The sequence below is a fragment of the Poecilia mexicana genome, unplaced genomic scaffold, assembly GCF_051168715.1.
Source record: "Poecilia mexicana isolate PSO_F unplaced genomic scaffold, ASM5116871v1 scaffold_5, whole genome shotgun sequence".
NCBI classification, from domain to species: Eukaryota; Metazoa; Chordata; class Actinopteri; order Cyprinodontiformes; family Poeciliidae; genus Poecilia; species Poecilia mexicana.
Window position 1 is genome coordinate 25,295,893 of NW_028263374.1, and position 19,662 is coordinate 25,315,554.

At 37.9% G+C, this 19,662-nt stretch overlaps 1 protein-coding gene across 1 annotated transcript in view; it reads right to left on the reverse strand.

The window, feature by feature from the left end:
- The window catches only part of magi3b (membrane associated guanylate kinase, WW and PDZ domain containing 3b), a 144,830-nt gene that overhangs the window by 65,369 nt on the left and 59,799 nt on the right, over positions 1 to 19,662 (reverse strand). The gene's annotated exons all lie outside the window — the stretch shown is intronic.

Below are 19,662 nucleotides of genomic sequence, written 5' to 3' on the forward strand. Positions count from 1 at the left end.
ATTTATAAAATATTCCTGACCGCTAGTTTAATCTGAAGTTTTGATCAATACAAATGCTCGTCATTATCAAGGAATCACAAAAGCACTTTATATTGTGTTAAATCTCAATGTTTCAGCAAGAAATATTAACACAATAATCTGGGCGTGAAATAAAGAAGTGGAAAAAAGTCACCATAAACCAGCCAGAAATAGGCACTACTCACGAGATGTCTGACAAAGGAGTCAAAAGAATAATTAGAAGAGTTGTCCCACAGCCAAGATCCACCTGGAATTAGCCGGCCGGTACAGTTATTGAAAAAGAATGTAAAAAATTAAGACAATAATCAATCCATTCAAACAGGGACCAACCCTACCAACTTATTTATCCACACAACATTTATTCGCTGCCTCATGCCACTTCATTGCACTTATAGATGGATTAGTTTATTATGATTTATTCATATATGTGGATTACTTATCATGTTAATCTGTTAGACATTTAGTGAAAAAATGCTGATATCTTAATTACAATATTTTTTCTGCTTTAAATAGAAGTATTAAGCAAGTAAACTGCAATAAAATATCAAATATTCAAATGCATCATAACGAATACATCAGCAAAGATGTCTTTTTATATATTTTTTTAAATCTCAGATTAATTACAAAGTCACGTGGAAAGAGAATCAGAAAGACCTTGGCCATTTTTGTGTTTCTTTCAATCTGTAATGTTGTTGAACGCAATTTCAGAAGAAAAATAAAGCTCTTTTATTCTGTGAAATTGTCAAAAGACACATAATACACACAACATCTTGCTAAGGCATATGATTACAGCAGGCTAATTCCAGCTCTGATAACAACCCATCATTATGCTTAGCAAACTGCAAGAAAACATCAAAGTAAATTTTAGAAATGAAGGTGGGGAGAGCTGCAAAGTTCAGACAGCCCATTTTAAAGAGTGACACCTCCTGAACAGCTGTACTTTTAATGTTTCGCAGTCGTGTGCATTCGGCAACTGCTGCGTGCAGAGCTGCTGAGGGAGCTTGGAGGTGATAAGGTCATGATGAGAGATCCAGAGGATAATGATGGCAATTCCAATAACTCTTCTCGCTTGCTGCACGCCCACTCGCTCATGAAGCAGAATCTTAATCCTGGGCTATAATCCTGCTGACTGAGAGGTCCCACAGAGCCATTTATAACAATGAAAGTAATAAAAAAGGAAGCCCAACATCCATCCACCCTGTGTTTATGACAGGACACTCAGATTACATCAGCTCTGAAAGCGAAAATATCCAAAGAGGAACACAGATGAATCCCCGACCTTGTTAAGTTCATGTTATAACCTGCCAAGCTTCTTGTGTATTTACTGCAGCACATTTTCAATGGATTATGTTTCATACACAGAAAGAGGAATGTGGTAATCTTTCCACATTGTGTTGTGTTTCAAACTCATCATACAGTGGAGGCAGCTTTTCTGATGTCATCAGTCTGCATACAACATTCAAAACCGTTAGCAACTTTAGCAGAATTGACTGCCTCTGGGTTTTTTATGGGAATGCAGAAACACTTCACCTAAAATGAATAGTATAAAGTCATTTTTACATTTTCAGAAATGCTCATTGGGGTCCAGACTGCAGAGGAGTCACACTAGAGCTTTTTGAAGCTTGTGTGTTTTTGAGATGTGCTTTTGGAGTACTCTGGTGAAAATCTGACACTTCACCTCAGCTTCAAATCTAACAGGCTCTGGAAAGGCCTTTGTTTGATGGTTACTCTGAACTTTCCTGCATTTAGTTTTGCATTTTCCGCAAAGATATCCCTGACAGAAAAATAAAATAACATAAAATGATGTGCAAGCTTCAAATTTAAGAGCAGAAGTCACGTTAGTAGGAAGTTTTCTCTGCACCTACACAATTTCCTTCTTGTGGTCTGGAGGCTTATATATGTTTTCGCTTGTGCTTCGCTCTACAATAGAACTTTGGACTTCCATTATAATAACCATTATTTTCCAGTTTCTCCATGTGCATGTGTGGGTTTTCCTCTCAGTATTCCACTTTCCTCCCACAGTCTAGAAACACACATGTGGGTTTACTGGAGATCCTAAATTGTCTTTAGCTGTGAATGTCTGAGTAAACGGTTGTTTTTCATGGTTTGCTCTGATACTGGATGCGGTTGGATGGATGGAGGGTAAAATATATCAATCTATTTTCATAAAGTCCAACAAAATGCGACTCTCTAAGGAAAAACATTTGAGAGCACAGTTGGATTCCTGTATAACATACATTTCCATGAAATTCTTTTCTAAACTTTGACCCGATTATTGTTCCACCATACAAGCATCATACAAGCATTTTACCCAGACAGGAAGTAATGAAAATATGTTACCACAAAAATCCAGCTGGTTTTCATTGGACATTGGAGTGTGCTTGCTGATCTGTAGCCTGGGATTAGCTGTTTCCACCAATTATAAATCTTTATTTTTGGCTATAGTTCAGTGTGTGGGAGACTGTAGAGAAGAGGCTTGGAAAACAAAGCGCTTCAACCCTAATTGGTAAAAGTAATTTGTAAAACAAAGATGCTAAATGACAGACATTCTACCAGTAGTAGGTTTGCAAAATAGAAAAAAGAAAAGATCCCAGTTACCATTGTGAAGTTTTAGGTCCTGAGGAAGAGTAATAAATGAGCAACTTGTTCATCATCAGTAATTGTTTTTAAAAAGTAGTAACAAATCCACGGTGTTGTAAAACGCACTAAACTTTCATTAGAATTTACTCACAAATGTGTTAACAGGTATCAAATAGTGTTCATTCCACTAAGACTCAGAATGGGAAACAGAGCTACAGTAAGCCCTGACTCATACAGCAGCAGCAGTCTCCACCAGACACAGTTGTGTTCACAAACTTGGCAAAGGGGGGCTGACAATTTTTTTGCAGCCATGAACACAGATCTGATGTTACGCTTAGTTTGATTTGTTGACTGTATTTACTTTGGGGTTTGGAGCATATGGCGATCTATTTTTTTCCCTTGTATTAGAGTCATAAAAATGTTGGTGGTACATTTGTGGCAATTTCATTAATGGACTGTGGATCATAATCAAGTTATACAAACACTTGAAATAATGGGATCACATTTGTAAGAATGCAAACTTTGACAGCACAAATTCATGCATACATTTATGCAATCACAGGAAATCCATATTTCCAAGTGGCTTAGTGTCATTTTAGTTTGGTTGAGGGTGGCATATAAATTCAAACTAGTGAACTGAATTAAATGTGATTTAATATTTTTTTAGAAACTACGGATCAAGAGAACTGCAGTTTGCAATGAGCACAATCTTTTATGTTTCAGTCCATCATGTGGTTTAGAAGCCTGGCAGTCTGCTTACTCAGGAGACATTAGCAAAAGGTGTCTTTGTTTAACTTCAGTGCAGAATAAAATAATTCACAACAGAAATAATGCTTCCAGAAGTATTTTTTTTGTGAGGGAAAATTTTTCCTTAGACAAAAGAATATCTTGTTGAATTAAAGGAGAAAATGAAAGCTCAGATAAGTGAGTTCACAACATCACTCTGACATTATGTACTGATGTACATTATGTCATGTACATAATTAACAGTTATCAAATAGTACATGTACAATGTACATTTCTTTTAAAATGTAGAAACAAACTAAATACAACTTGCATTTTGTCGCAAAACTTCATGTATTTTATTAGAATTTTTTTGTTTTTGTTTTTAACATCCTTTAATGTATTTAATATTCTTATAAATGACACTTTGTAAATCTGGAAAGTATTCCAGATGTACTGGAAATAAGTTTTGTCAACTTCACTTTTTCCATAGAAATTCCATTATGTTACAATCTTTTTCCATATAGATTTTTGCAAATTTATTAAAGATAAAAAACCAATAAATCACATATAGTCTTATTCCTGCGTATGTGTCCACAAGAATAAGACTATAACGTAACAAAACATGGAAAAAGTGAATCACTGTAAATACTTTTCGTTGTACTGTATTCAGCGCAATGATATGAATTTAGCACCCACTTTAGTTGCAATTACAGCTGTAGAATTTTTAAGTTTTGTCTCCAGCAGCTATACATCCAGAAACATAAAATGTGTCTGTGAGTAGCAATTTTCTGGTTTTTCAAAAAAATATATATATATAGATTTAGATCTATGAACATGACTTCAAGCCATTGCATTGTAGTTCTGGCTCTATGCTTAGTGCTATTCTCCTTCTCAGTCTCAAGTCTCTTCCAACTTCTAAGGCCTTGTTGCACAGAATTCCATTTTGTCTAGCTTTATGCATCTTCCAGCAACTTGACCAAAGAATGCATAAATCTGCTTTAAACCTGAAAATTAAAAACTTACTCCAACTACATGCTGGATGAGGTACTGCTGCTGGCCAATGGGCAGATTTTCTTGAGCAATTTATGTGAATTCAACTTTGAAACTTTTTTTAATCAATAAGAGGTAGCACATTTGACAAAGGCTCAGTTAACCTGTACAGTCAAAATAAAACTCTCAAGGATGCAATAAGGATTCTGGGGATCATTCCCAACCTGCATAATGAGAGGAAATACTTCAATGCTGCAAGAGGGGACGAGCACAGAAAGGACAGGAGGGTATAAATGGATAAGGAAGGAGAAATCCACAGAAGAGGCCCAGGATTCGCTGTCAGTTGCATTTTGACACTTATTAGGCAAGAAGTCAACGTCGATAAGCATACAGGGTAGGCTTTGACATGTCTGTGGCTTCGAGAAAAGTTCGTTTTCATACTCTGTCAGGACAGAGGGGCATATGAGTCAGCAGAGTCTGGAAATAAATTGAAGATGAAATAACATGTGAAAAGAGGAAAAGCTCTTAGAGGTGGCTGGGGATGTGAGGAGTACCCATGACATTCCAGCGACAATCTGGCTCAGGTGTGTGCTTTGACCTGTTAATAATCACACATGGGCTCTTTGTGACAAATGGGAGAACCTAAACATGAGCATTGGCAGCATGAATGCAAAAACGGCACATGAAAGAACGTGAATGTCCTTAAAAAGCTTCCAGGTTTTACGAAGAAATGCGAACAGAGCAGTAAAGTCATCTGGGGTTTTGGGATATTTAGTCGCCAATTTATAATTTAGATTTTCTGCTACAGTTTAAATAATCAACAAATTATTGAACAGTAAAATTTTGAGGGGAAGGTTATGAAAATGTTTGCATCCATGTAAAGGACAAGAGCACTGACTCACTACACACACCTCAAATAAAGCTGCTAACAGCAGTGATCTCTGAAGTAGAAACAATGTGTTTTCATAACCTCACTAAACCAGCGGCTCTGCAGCTCTTTTTCCTCCCCTATTTGCACATGGCCCACTTCAAAGCACATGCAAATCTACTGCAATCCGAGTGCCTTCTCTGTAGTTAACTGTGAAATCTGCAACAGATACATTGATGCTATAAGACAGACAACCTCAGGTAAGTGAGCAGAGTTAAAAGTAGAAAGAGAAAAAAAAAAAAAAAGGAGGCCATGTATTTCCTGCAGACAAATTATGTAACCGTCAGATCACGGTATCCAGACCTGAGAAGCCAAACCTAAAAGGCATTTCAGGCAGGATGTCTGCTCAGCAAGTGGATCATGATGTAATGTGATGAATCTCCGGAGACACGGAGTACGGATGGTATAGAGGCTGAAATTTTTCACAGAGTAAACTGCACTGCAGCAGGGATGCATGAGTGCACAAAACTTTATATTCACCATTATAGTAAAATGTATTTCACCAAAGACTGATATCCAAACAAAATGTTCACAATTTTTCTTCATGTTTGTAAGCTGTAAAAAAAAAAAAAAAAAAAAAAAAAAAAAAAAGCAAGTAGTATTCCATGCACACAAAGACACAAATTAGTCAAAAAATAACGTGGAATAAAGTGGAATGACATATACAGTTACTGAACTTAATACTTTAACACTATTCTTGTACTAAAAAACTAGTTACATATATTTCTAAGATGTGATTTTGATCCATTTTTCAGAAAAACCTTTAAATCTTGATGTTTTCTGACAGACTCCTCTATACATTGTTAAGCTTTTTTTTTTCTCCACAGATTTTCAATTGGATTTACGTCAGGTCACCGGCTGGTCTAGCAGCTTCATTCTCTTTATCTGAAATCATCTGAGTTTCCATCAATGCATTCAGAGTGATTCTCTATTCAACTTCCCTTCAATTACATGAAGAGTGGCAGTACCATATGCCGAAAAGCAACCATCACCATTAAGCTTCCACCTCTGATCTTCACTGGTGTTATGGTGTATTAAGAGGGATGTGCACTGGAATTACTCAGGTGTACAATCTGATATGATTAGACCAAAATTGGTATAATCATATCAGGCTATATTCTGTTTCAATGGCTTTTTTAAAATTGTCTGCAGGATATCTTAAATCCTTTCAACTTCTCATTATGTTGACATTGTGTGTTCCCAGTTCTTTCTAAAGCTCTTGTCTGTCTCTTTAATTGTTCATTTGACTTTGTTGTCAGAAATCTTTTGAGAACAAAAACCACCTTCTATTGGTGGATATATCATAAAATCTTTCCATGTCAAGATCATGGTTCCAAGGTTGCGATTGTGCCATAACTTTGTAAAAAAAAAAAAAAAAAAAAAAAACCCTTTACATGGATCATTAGTTAAGATGATGTTAGTTGATGATGACTTACATTAATCAGAATTAAGATTGCTTTTTAAATACAGACAGATTTGAACTGTCTTCTTTTTGCTACTTAGTGTGCTTAATTATGGCCCCTCTGTTATTCTGCTTTATTACGCATTATTAATGGACTACTACTTTAAATCAGTCTGCCATTTAGAAATCAGTCTGAGAAACCATTAACATGTTCAATGCTTAATGTTAAAAAAGTTTCATTGAGCTTTTTTCTAATTTTTATTACCTAAAGCATTATAAAACAAACATCATACTCCCACTATTCCTTTTTCCAAAAGCTTTATATATATGTGACCCCCTCTTGATTAATAGGAAATCTCAGACGCTTTCAATAATCACACCCAAGATGATCACAACTCTAATCCCCACACTAGTGGGGGTAATGTAACCAATTGTTTCTGTAAAGTAGTTTCTCTGCATAGTAATTATCCACCATAAACACTACTGCAAAATACCCCCACTGAGGAAATGGCTGTAATTATTTTCTTTGAGAGGAAATTTTTCACGGTGTTCATTGAAATCCACTCAGCGGATGGTAACTTTTAAGATTCTGCCGTTGCATAATGACAGGGGACATTCTTGCTAAATGGAGCCTCAGCGGGCTTCGCTTTCAAAGAACGGCACTGGCTTGAGAGAAATGGAGATGGACGGATGGCTGTAGGCAAGGAAGTAGGAGGTTTATTGTCTTCCCAAGGTTATGCTGTATCCTATTCACCTGAGAAGCTTCATTGACCACACTGATCTTCATGGGCTATAAACAACAAAGTAACAACTGCCTGTTGGCAACACACTCACACACATTTACACACTAATTCCCCACTCTAATGCGTTCTGCAGTGGAGGCATGACGCATGCTGACACCTCTGTATGAATTATGAAAGCATGGACCAAATCAGGCATTAGTCTCTGTCAGGCTGAACAAAAGGAAACATGGCCACCTTCAAGCAATGCAACGGTGAATAATATGCAGAGGCTAAATTCAGCCGTCAAAAACTCTGCCGCCACCTGAAGACCGTCAGATTTCCGCTGTGCCCACTAAAGCTCTGCCAGTGGTCTCACAACCCACCACTGCATGCTATAGAGCAAGTACGGCATACCAAATCAATTACAGCAGAACTATGCAATTTGAGGACATTTATTTATCTCCAACAATATCCACAAGGAAAGTCCATAAGGGGTTTTGGAGGACAATGATTAATTTAATCAAGTGTGAGTGAACTTTCTCCAAAAATCATGCTGCTCCGAAAGATAATCCGCTTTCCCTGAAACGTTTCCAACAGGATTAGCCCCTGAGGGAAGCTTGGATGCATTTTACAGGGGAAGAAAGGGAGCAACACCAAGAGAGAAGGAAAGTAGATGCAGAAAAGGAAACAGAGTGATGGAGATGTGAAGGGAAAGTTAGACAGCTGGACAACAATGGAAGGAGAGAAAACAAATGGAAGAAAAGGAATAGTGGGTAGAGAGCTACCAAAGACTGACTGTGTCTAAATTGTGACAAGCTGCGTAATTTCATAATTTAACATGATTTTTTTTTTCAGCTCAACTTGAAGTAACACTGGCCCTCACTGAAGCAAAGGAAGTTGGTTTATTGCGCATTAGTTGTTAGCGAAATGTGAATATCCATACTTTGTACCAATAAGTATCTCCTTAATGGGCATCATTTCCCTTTTATTTCTAAAAGACCTCATATGGACTAAATACATTTGACAGAACCATAGAGTTGAACTCTGTGTTCATGCAACTAAAATGTAGCATGAAGCAACAACAAAACTAAGCAGCATGGAAAACCTGGACAAATTAGACTTAAAGGAACCCCCGATAATTAAAGACTGCTCTTCAAAAAAAAAAAGAAAACAGGATTTCTAAGGCAACAACAGTAAAAATGAAAAGAGATATGGATAAAAAAAAACAGCCTTATCATTCAATACTGATAAGGTATAAAGCTGCCTCGATTAATTTAATTACACACTTGAAACAGTATCATATGAATAAACAGAACTGGTAGGAAGTGATAAAACAAGATAAAGTGCAAACCCAGTTGTGTGGGGTACTGACGATAGCCCATCACTGAAAATTCAGAATTATCTGTTTCTGTTGAGAAAATTCACTGTCAACAGTATTTTGGCCAGAAATTATGCCAGTTATATACAAATAAGTATATCCCACAGTCCTCTTTAAAAAAAAAATCTGTTTTTTCTTTGTTTCCCTAAATATAACCATACCAAAATGAGGATTTTTGGATCATAATTTCTGTGAAATATTAAGACCCTATGAAGCAAGTGTCAACTCAGATGGTGCTTCAGATTGATTTGCAATCCAAATATTTGCATGTACTTGAAAACTGTGCAACACCTTTGTTTATTTTAGTTTGGCACATGCAGACATTTCCACAGCCCTTTCACTTTTCTTCTTGCATTTAACACATGACTGATTCATCTTTATCATCTGCAATCTGAATTAATTAGCTGCTGACATTTAAAATGTTCTAACCATGCACTCTGACAGTACTAGTTATTTTCACGAGTTTTTGTCTGTGAAAATTTTTAAAAAGGCAAATAACAAATTTGCTGTATGGTCCAGAACATGTACGGAATGAAGCATGGAACAAATTCATGATAAACAGATTGTCCAAATATTCCACTAAAACAGGTCTGTCTTTGTTAGACAATACATCTTCCATTAAAAAATTATGAGGAAAATTAAATCTGGTTCAGAGTTAAAAGTTCCTTGTTTTTTTCCTTTCAGAGTCAGTGTGTACAGAATATTATGTTGTTGTTGTTTTGTCTGAATCGAACTTTAATCAGAAGAGTCTGTCAAACTTTAAAAAGCTCTCCGAAATCTGCCTCTCGCCTGATCGTTCAACCTTCGATTTAAGATCTCCGTTGTGCCAAACTTGAGGTTACAACTGCCAGTGGGGTGGCGCTTAGCTGCTGCCTTTGATTAAGTTCTGCTTTTCCAACCCTAATGCCCTGGCTGTGAATTATTCACCAAGTTGGAGAAGAGGGGTTGTGCAGACTACAAGCTAGCTAAGTGTGTTAGAATAAAAAAAAAAAAAAAAAAATCATAATGCAATAAAGCTCATCCATACATAATGGTTCAACGACGGAAGCTGGGCACTCTCTGTCATAAGACGGCAGAATTAAAGAGAGAGCGGATCAGGGAGGCAGATGATGTTGCCAAATTGCCGTCCTCCGAAGCCAAAACCCCTCCTCTGCTTTCTGTTTCCATCCATCCAGCAAAGCTTTAGTAGCCCTTCTTTCAATTTCTGGGGAAATGACAAGTGTAGGACATTCCTAAACAAAGAACCATAAAGTCACCAGAGGTCACAGTGGAGTAAGCGCAACAAAAAATGGATTACATTCAGGATTTAGTGGGTTTAGAATTTGGCAACCTTAAGCAGGATCATAGAACATTTTGCTGGTTATAATTAATTCTAATACACGGATAATCATCTCTGTGTCACATGATTGCATGCAGCGCATTGTGTAATCAACATGTCTCTGGTTCTAGCATGCCAACACAGCTCTTCATATTTACAATTAAAGAATTGATTATCCCTGGGGTACTGCGTGTCATGCACGCTCATGTTAGGCTTCCCGGTGCGGCATCACTCTGAAAGTGAAATTTACACTTTCAGCATCCATCACGCTCTCAGAGAAGTTCTCAGCTGCCTATGATGTTCAAGGTTAAACAGTCACTAGGCAGAGTCCTGACGAATAGCTCGAATTAAGCCTCAGCGTCGTGAGTGTTCTTGCAAGAGATTCAAGGATGTCATCTTTTCTTCAAAAATGATGAAGCATACCAGATTATAATTATCAAAGTAAAGTAATTTAAGAGCATTTAGTGAGGAAGAAAAGCCAAACAAAATACAAGAACTTAAAAGTGACCTATTTTTTCACAATAGGTCCCGTTTATTATATCCTAAACCTTTACTTTTTCTTGTCATCTGGGTGGAAACTATGTGTTTTCTTTTTTTACATAGCAACATCAACACGCCATGAAGGAAAACGTATCCATCTTGTTTTTACAAAGGTTTTCAAGTTTTAATTTTTTTAAAATAAATTTGCTGTCCTTTAAACATAACACATTTCCTACAGTAAATTATCAAAACTTAAATGTGTCTTTTCTCAAAACTTTATTTAACATTTGCAGCTCCAATCAAGTTTTATTTAGCTGGACTGAGGGCAAAAATAGCTTTTTGGATTTTTGAGGTCACGGATTCCTAATCAAGCACATAAAATCTCCGTTCAATACATTGAGAGCTGTGGTTACAATGTGACATATTATGGGAAGTTTCAAGGGGTATAAATACTACTGCAATGGAGTGCATAAAGCAACCCTGCTGAATCAGCTGTTGAGTGCTGAACAATAGGATGGACAACAGGGCTAATTGTACTTTGATGTTCTCAGTGAACGCTTTCTTGCAATCCAACAAACAAAGTAGAGAGAATCTATTATTTGCATTTTGATTTGTTGAGCTGAGGGCAGAAATCTCTCAGGAAGCAGAAGGCCCCTAAATGTGCCGTTTAGTGGCTTTGTTTGACAGGTAAATGTTTGACAGCGCTTACTGCATTGGTCGAGTCTTTGCTGTGTCTCAACAGGGAGAAGCTCATAAAAAGAGGAGCCATTTTCATTTCCACTTTCATGCCCGTGTCCTTGAGCACGACACTTAACTTCACCGCCAATCTCACGATGTATAAATTTAAAATGTAATTACCCTTTTTCTGCCTCTTTTCTGCACAAATAAATGTCCTGAAACCAATATAAAACGGTTTTGAGAATCATTTTGTCTGAGTCAAAACTGGTTTCCATTTGCGGTCTGAGGTCGGTGTGGAAACAGAAAGAGAGCATTATGCACACAGATACAGTGTGTAAATAAACTACTAAAACCAAGCAGAGTGCTGTTAAGCATGCATAAGCCTTTTGAATTAGTCTTCCTGATCTGCCTTGGATGACAGCCGCTCATGCCGGTAGAATACAATATGAGAGCATATCACCACAACACAGACTGCTCTCTTATGTCTACTCTTCCGCTCCACACAGAAAACCATCTTTGGCATTAATCACTCATTATTCCTCGCTGCAGCAAACATGCAAACTCAGACAGGGATGTGAAAAAAAAATCACCATGGTTGGACTGTGGCTGAGTGATTTGAAAAGGAGGAGTGATGAGCTGCTCTTATCGAGACACCCTGTCCCTTCAGGGTTTGTCTCCGATGCCGTAACAGTAAATTTCCTCTGAGACACTTGAAAGCTCTTTTTCTCTATGCACTCTGTTCACTACTAGACAGCATGTAAATGGCTTCAGGATTCATTAGACATTGCGTCTCATAAACCAGACCCTCTGTCTTTTTACAGCTGACTTACTACTGATGGGAAAGTATTAAAGCCTCATAAACATTCCTTAAACCCCCTTATAAAAAAGGGAAGGGTAAATCTCCATTAAAAACTAAACAAAAGTGCTACAATTAAATATTCAGATCATTGTCTTTTGCATAAATAAATAATATATTATTTCCACTGGAGTTTTTTTTTTTTTTTTTTTACTTTGCTGTGATTTAAAATCACAGCAAAGTGATTTTGAATCACTTTGTGTTTATTGTGGACAAAAAGGTCCACAATAAACACAAATAAACCAGTTCTCTTTAGTCAGAACAAGGCAATTAATGTTAGTTAAGAAATAGTTAAGAGTCAGGGGTTGTTTGAAATGCACTGTAATGCAGTTCTGCCTCTCCCTTTTTCCACCTGTTGTAATGCACTTCTATTCAGCTGGCTGAAAGAAGGCCACTATACTTTAAAATAAAGATTCATGTATAAATATTATCAATGGTGAAATTATTTACACAGAGGGCACAGATTGTGGTGGCATCATGCTGAGTGATGCTTGCCATCACTCTAATTAAGGTAGCATTGCTTTAAAAGAGTTAGAAACAGCAGAGGAGAGTTTTTTTTCTACCTTTCAAAATCAAAATATCAATAACTAATGGTATAGATACCTTTACATTTAAAATAAAAAAAAATTAAGCTGGGGAAAATTAAGTATTCATATTTCACTCAAAAATTGAGTATTCAAATCATTAAATACTTAAACTTAAAAAGACATATAAAGTGAAAATCCTTTTCACAATATTTTTTACAAGCATTCACTTGCATGACTCACTTCCAAAAGTAAAATGGCAGTCTGTCTTGAGCATGGCAGGATCACAACAATCCATCGTGGCTGAGTTTGGACACCGTAGGACAGTTTTTGTAAAGAACTTAAGAAATCCGATGAGATTTGGGAGAAAAAAGACAAGTGGTTCACCTGAACAAGTCGTTAAAGTTCATGTCTCCTTCGACCTTACAAACATTCCCTTTAGACTTTGCAAATGGAACACCAACCATGGGGGGATAAAAGAATGAAGGTTTTATTCTCGTTAAAATGTTAAAATGAACAGTCCTGATAGAGTCCTACTCTCATCACAAGAAGAGATTCCACTAGTGAAGTTTTCTTCATGGGACAGAAGAGCAGGTTTTTCCTTTAATGGAACAATAAATCTTTAGGTTGTGCAAAATGTCCCATGGTGGCTCACTACTTAGAGATGAGGCAACCCTGCAGACTGAGTGCCCTCATTTGTGCAATGAAAATGGCTTTCAACAGGAAAACACTGCAGTTTGCATCCCATTTAATATACTTAGAGGTCAATCAGAAGGGAGACTTACAGAAACAGATCTCAGCTTCAGACTGTGATTGTCAACCAGTCTACTGGAAACAATTTGACTGAGGTTGTCTAAGCCACTGTTTGAAGTAATCAACAATAACAGAAAGTCTACTCACTTCTGAATCACTTTTCCTTTGATGGGTCTTAAACTTTTGAAAGATAGATTTGTTTAGCGGGGTGTTTGGTCTCATGTGTCTGAGCATCTAATACCAGTCCGTTGTCAGGACGTTATATTTTGTTGGACTGAAGTGTCTCATAAAGGAGAAACGGGAGGAGGAACAGGCAAAATGAGCTCATAGCGAAAGACCCTCTATATTTCCTGTGCTATGGTGCTGATGTTGTCAGACAAATGTGGTTGCCAGGCTGCCCAGTATTTGTCACTTGTGGATGTGTGCAGTGGGGAGAGCTGGTGTGTGACATTGCATTACGCCCGAGGGGGAGGAGTGACACACAAGGATTTAAAAAGTCGTTATCTTTGATTGACTGCGCATATTCCCGTCACTGCAAGTCATTATGGCTGTTTATGCTAATGTTTTGTATAGAGTGGGTGCATTTTCCACATTTGCCCTTTGCATGTTTGCGTCTCCATGAGAATGTGTAAATCATGGCCTGCTACAGGGCCGTGACACAGCGTGTCATTGTGTCACAGCGAGAGCCTGGCTGTTCCGAAAGACTAGCCCCAAGAGAGGAAACAAGATGTCATGGCCTGTCAAATGTTTAATCCTCGTCCTACTGGCCAGATTCACTTTTCAAGAAGAATGGAAACAAAATCCATCTGCTTACCTTATTGCGTACCTTACAATTTACCCACTTGCGACGGCAGCAGTTCTTGCGTATTGAGTTATAGTTATTAAGTTTCATGATGGATAATCCATATAAATAAAAGAAAAACAATCTCACAGCTGGTACAGGTGCTACGGTGAAAGCAATTGACCTTCGATTGCTAAAGTGTGATAGAGCAAGAGGCTGACAGCCTGTAGGAGAAAGTATAGGTCCCCAGCAGGGACAGGTTGTCATCATGCTTGTGTTTACACTCTTTATTATAAGAAATCTAAAAAAAAAAAAAATCTCCCTTCTCTTCACAGCCAGTTGGTGATAAAATGAGTGCAATGGACGGGTTGGACAGGACAAAGGCAGAGTGAAAACAACTGTAAGAAGAATACTTGTACTGTCATCATCTGAGGCTGCATGGTTATAAAACAGAACATGGAGACAGACAGATGTGGAGAAAAAGACATTAGTATGAACCGAGGACTGGCTGATAATTAGTTTCCATTTGATATGCATTCTCTTCAGAAAATCAAATATTGGAAATAACAGTTTATGTTATAGGCTGTATTTGTAAAAGAATACCTGAAATCAGAAGAAATCAAATAACAAGATTGGCAGTAATTTAGAAAACATGCACAAGTCTTGAAAATGTATGAATTCTATTAATTTCAATTTTCTATGAAAAACGTTTATGAAAACACATCAGTGGGCAAAAATTGAAAGAGGAAAAGAAAGTAGAACACTTGATGAGTAAAGTCATTCAACTGAGATACAAAACAAATGCAGTTTAATTCCTTTTTATATGAGGAAGACTTTAGCATGAGATTAAACTAAAGAATAATCAAGGTTCAGATTCTTGTAGACGCCTTAGATATGAGCAAAAACTGTCTGCAGGTTGTTTTTATGCAACTTTTGATGTTTCTCTACTTGTGAGATCAAATGTGATATCATTTTACTTGAATGTTCAATATTGTGAAGCTTTTTTATGCATGGTTACTGATATAAGCATAATGTTTGAACCGAACTGCTAGGTTCATTCCTTACTAATCTGTGCAGCCAATTTGGCTAAAAGTCAACTTTGCTAGGAAGAATGGAAGGTGTGCCTGAAACACCATGGCTCAGACCTGCACCTTTAGCCCTGTGATGTCTCTATGTTAAACAACACATAATCAAATCAAATTCTATGTGATCCAATTGTCATCAAAGTTCACCCAATTACAAATTGGAATCTGCCTGTGTAATGTAATCTGGATGTGAACATACTGAGTTGTTCTATGAAACCACATTATCAGAAGTTTGATAAGGAACAATAGTAAACAAATAGCATCATGACATTCAAGGAACGCAATGGGCTAGTCAGGGGCTGGGCGCTGGATTACTGCCGACGACATATTCGTGTTTGTAGATAGAATTTTACCCAGAATGCAAATGGAAAAAAAACGTGAGCGAAACGGTGACTGGTACTAGGTATATATATTCCATTGAGGGAAACTAAGTTTCATATCTTCTCAAGAGCCCCCCTGGTGGTTGAAGAAAAATCCACATATATATGAAAAAAAACACTGAATGCTCTCTGGTATTGTTCAGGGGGCCGGACCAAATGAGGAGGCAAACCGGATCCGGCCCGTGTGCCGTATTTTGGGGACCCCTGACCTAAACTGACATAACTAAGAGAGCAACCTAATAGTATAATGTAATTCTGGAGCTACTGAACAGAGCCATAGCTCAACTGGGAGAATCTGTTAACAAAGCAACTGTTATTTGTGCGCTCTGGCCTTTGGAGTAAGAAGAAATTGATTAGTGAAAGAATTGAATAAGAAGTGAATTGAATAAGATCTGTTTGCAGTTTTCCACAATCCATGTGGAGGAAACTGCGAACATGGAAGAAGGTGCTTCGGTTAGAGAAAATCAAATTACGCTTTTTAACTTCCCTTCAAAATACAATGTGCAGAGGAAAACTAACAATACATGTCACCCAATCTGGTTTTCATGGAAGAGTGGCAACATTGTTTAATTGCTAAGTCTTACAAGGAATAAGTGAGAAAGGTAGCAAACATCTACCCTTGAGAAGTTTCAGGTGAGCTTATAGCAGAAGATGGTTCTTTGAATATATTTTATTGAGGTGGCTGAAAAGATGCACATCTCATATTTTTAGATTATTGTAATTTCCGGACTATAAGTCGCTACTTTTTTCACACATTTTGAACACCGAGATGTGGCTAATATACAGATTTTTGCCAACGGGTTTCGAAAAGCTGGCCTGCTGTGTGATGAAGAGGACAGCACAAGCTCAAGAGCAAATTTGCCTCGAGTTGAATGTGATATTGAGAGTGACAATGAAAGAGAAACTGAGGAAGTGAGCTGTTGAATTTTGACATTGAAGAAGATGACTTTAGTGGTTATAGTGTGGAGGAGGAAGATGGATTTTCTCAATGACTTTTCCTGCAATGCTACTGTAATTTTTTAAGGAGGCACTGTTTGGAAGTATATCTTGTTTGTTGCCAGTATTTTATTGAAAGTTTAAAAAAAAATAATAATTCTCTGCAAAATCTCTTGGACACCTGCTTCCTATAGACAAGTGCGGCCTATGCTTATATTCAGGTGCACTCAAATAGTCTGGAAATTACGGTTGAACATTTGGAAGTCACTGTGTGTGCAGTACTTTTCTCTCCAATCACAGAAAGATAAACTGCTGAGTGGATTTTAATGGATTTCAGGATTGACCATAGAATAAAGAGCAGTAAATCCCTTCAAGTATCTACATGCTCCAGCAGTAAATTGTAAAAAAAGTCATAAAGCAAGGAGAGGTCAGCCTCGTCATGTTAGAACAGACCACTTCATCTAAATCTGTCATTTACTTGAGAGCAGAAAGAATCGAATTTAGGGTCTTATTCACTTTATCTTACTGAACAAAGTAAACTGTAAATTTCATCTCTGTAATTTGTGCCACTATCAACATGGACCAAACGGAGCTAAATAGGATCACATTTATGTCACCGGTATATAAATAATAAATTATTTTCTTTTATCTATGTAGTTTGCAACCCTTGTTTCACTGATGTCATCAAGGGTCTACGGTATTGCCTTGGTGTTACACATAGGGAGCCTAAATGCATTATCTCTAAATTTGAACCCGTCTTAGCAGCCAATATTAAAGAAGCCAAAACCAACAGACTGTCAGTGTCCGTGCTAGATCTCAACAGTTCAAGTCTTTCCCAAGTTCAATCAAATTTCTGCCTTCTACGGTAGCTCTCCCCGTTTGAGATGCACAATAAATCATTACAGTGAGGCATGCAGCACAACAAAGGACTGCAGTGCTGCACTTTAACCCAACTCCATCACGCAAAGCAGTTGGCGGCACTGCAGCTGGCCTCCTCCCTCACGCTTCCGCTCCCTCATCTTGATTAGTAGCAGCAAAACCTTACGTGCTTGTGCTTCATCATCATCTGCAATGGCCAAACATCCCTCCTCCACTCCTCCTTTTTCATTCTCTCCTCCATCCCTTCCACCTTTAAAGCCCTTTACTCCCCTCCATTACACTAATAAGGCTAATCACCCCTCCAGCTGGTGAAGCCATGGGCCTGGGAGAACATGTCAGCAAGGAGAGATCAATGGAGTACATCAAAGGGCCCGAGCAACACACAAACCACCCCAGCACAGGGCCCAGAGAGATAAGACTGCTGCTCCCCTACATTTTTCATGAGATTATCCACTATTGCTCTGTTCTTGCCTGTGGTTTGAGCGTAGGGCGCTTTTAATGAGCGGGGCTGCAGCAGATACTACCCCTGATGGTAATATGCAACAGCTTGGAACCGCATGCGTATAGACATGATGACGCACTTGTGCATTGGATGTGATGGTAGCGCATGCATGGCTGATGCAGCCTGATTCACTCAGTATCTGCGCACAAACCCACCCACACCCACACAGGGACGGACATGTAGTTAGTTCCACAGACCCATTAGAAGTTCATCTATAATAGATCACTTGCTAATTAGGGGATAGTTTGCTGGTGCTAAAGTAATGTTGTGGGCAGCAAGAGGAGTAAGAGTAGATGACGTTGCCAACAAGCTCAGCAGCCCACTTTCAGCTCCACTTTACACTTCACGAAGGCCGAACAGGCATTTTATGATCCTCTGAGGCTGCAGATTCAATCTACTTGGAGGAGCTAGCAGGCTGAGATGAGAACAGAACACGAACCAGAGGCTGGTTTTCCTTCCGTTAAGGGCTAGAAATGAGGGGATAAAAGCAACACTTAAGCTTTTGCTCAGAAAAGTCACAAAGCAGGGATGAATATGTATTAGGGGATTTGTTATGGAGGTGACCTTTAAGTCTGACTAAAGTGTTAACTGGCTGATACTGGCTGAAATAGGCTGGGACCCACACACTACATGTTTTATGTAACATTTTCTTTTCCAGCAGACAAAATAACAGCTATTAGATAGAAGTTGTACAAGGGTGTATGCAATGCAAAAAAATATATTTTTATGCATTTTTTTATGTCAAAGAATTGCTTCTTATAAAATTGTGATCATGCTCTGTCTAGACAGCATTTTACTTCAAAACGATGTACCAAACTCTTTAAAGTAGTATTCAGAGCACTGTACATGTGGTCTGTGTCTCAATCAATTACTCCTGTCTGCCCCAAAATGCTGAGGAAACAACAGATAAAAAGCTGTGAGGAAACTCCTGTGCTCCACCAAAAATAATCCAGCACAAGTAAATATGTCTCACAGCAGCGGCATCGACTCCCGCAAAACAACATTTATCATCAACTCTAGAGGGTGAAGTCTGAACAAAGAGAGGCAGAAATGCAGTTTGATTTTCTTTGGAAATAAATTGAATCGTGCAGACATAAATGTGATATGCAAGATGAATCTCCAATACTCTGGCTACTTTGCCTAGACATGCCTCTATCAAGAGAACACGGACAAACTGGTTGCAGAAAAATAAATGTAATTTCACAAAACGAGCACAACTGATAAAGAGGAACATTTTTCAGAAAAAATGAATCACTTCAGTTATTTTTTGTTTTTGATTTTAAATGTCCTATATACACATCCAACTAGGTAACTATTAGCATCTGTAGCGGCAGAGCCACACTGTTTCCACATGAAATCATAATTCTTTGTTTTTCACTAGCACAGCTACTGTACATGTTTTAAAATGCTCATTTACAGAGACATTACTATCAATAAGTGTAATATGTCCCCTTTTTAATACTTTCTCTGAGATTTACTTGTTCCTTCTCTTCACATGACGAGGAGCTCTTGTGGTTTTTGTAAATTTTATCTCAACAACTTCTTCAGCATTTTGGTTCACAGTTACTTCTCTTTGCCGCAACAGATTACAGAAAAATAATGTGAACACTTTCTTTCTCTCTGTAGGACTTAGAGTACTGCACAAGCATCAATATGTGCATCCTGAATAAACAGCTCTAAAGCAGAAAGTGAGCTACGCCTGTAGAGCGAACAAACTGCTGCACTAAGCAGGTGAAAATCTTGTTT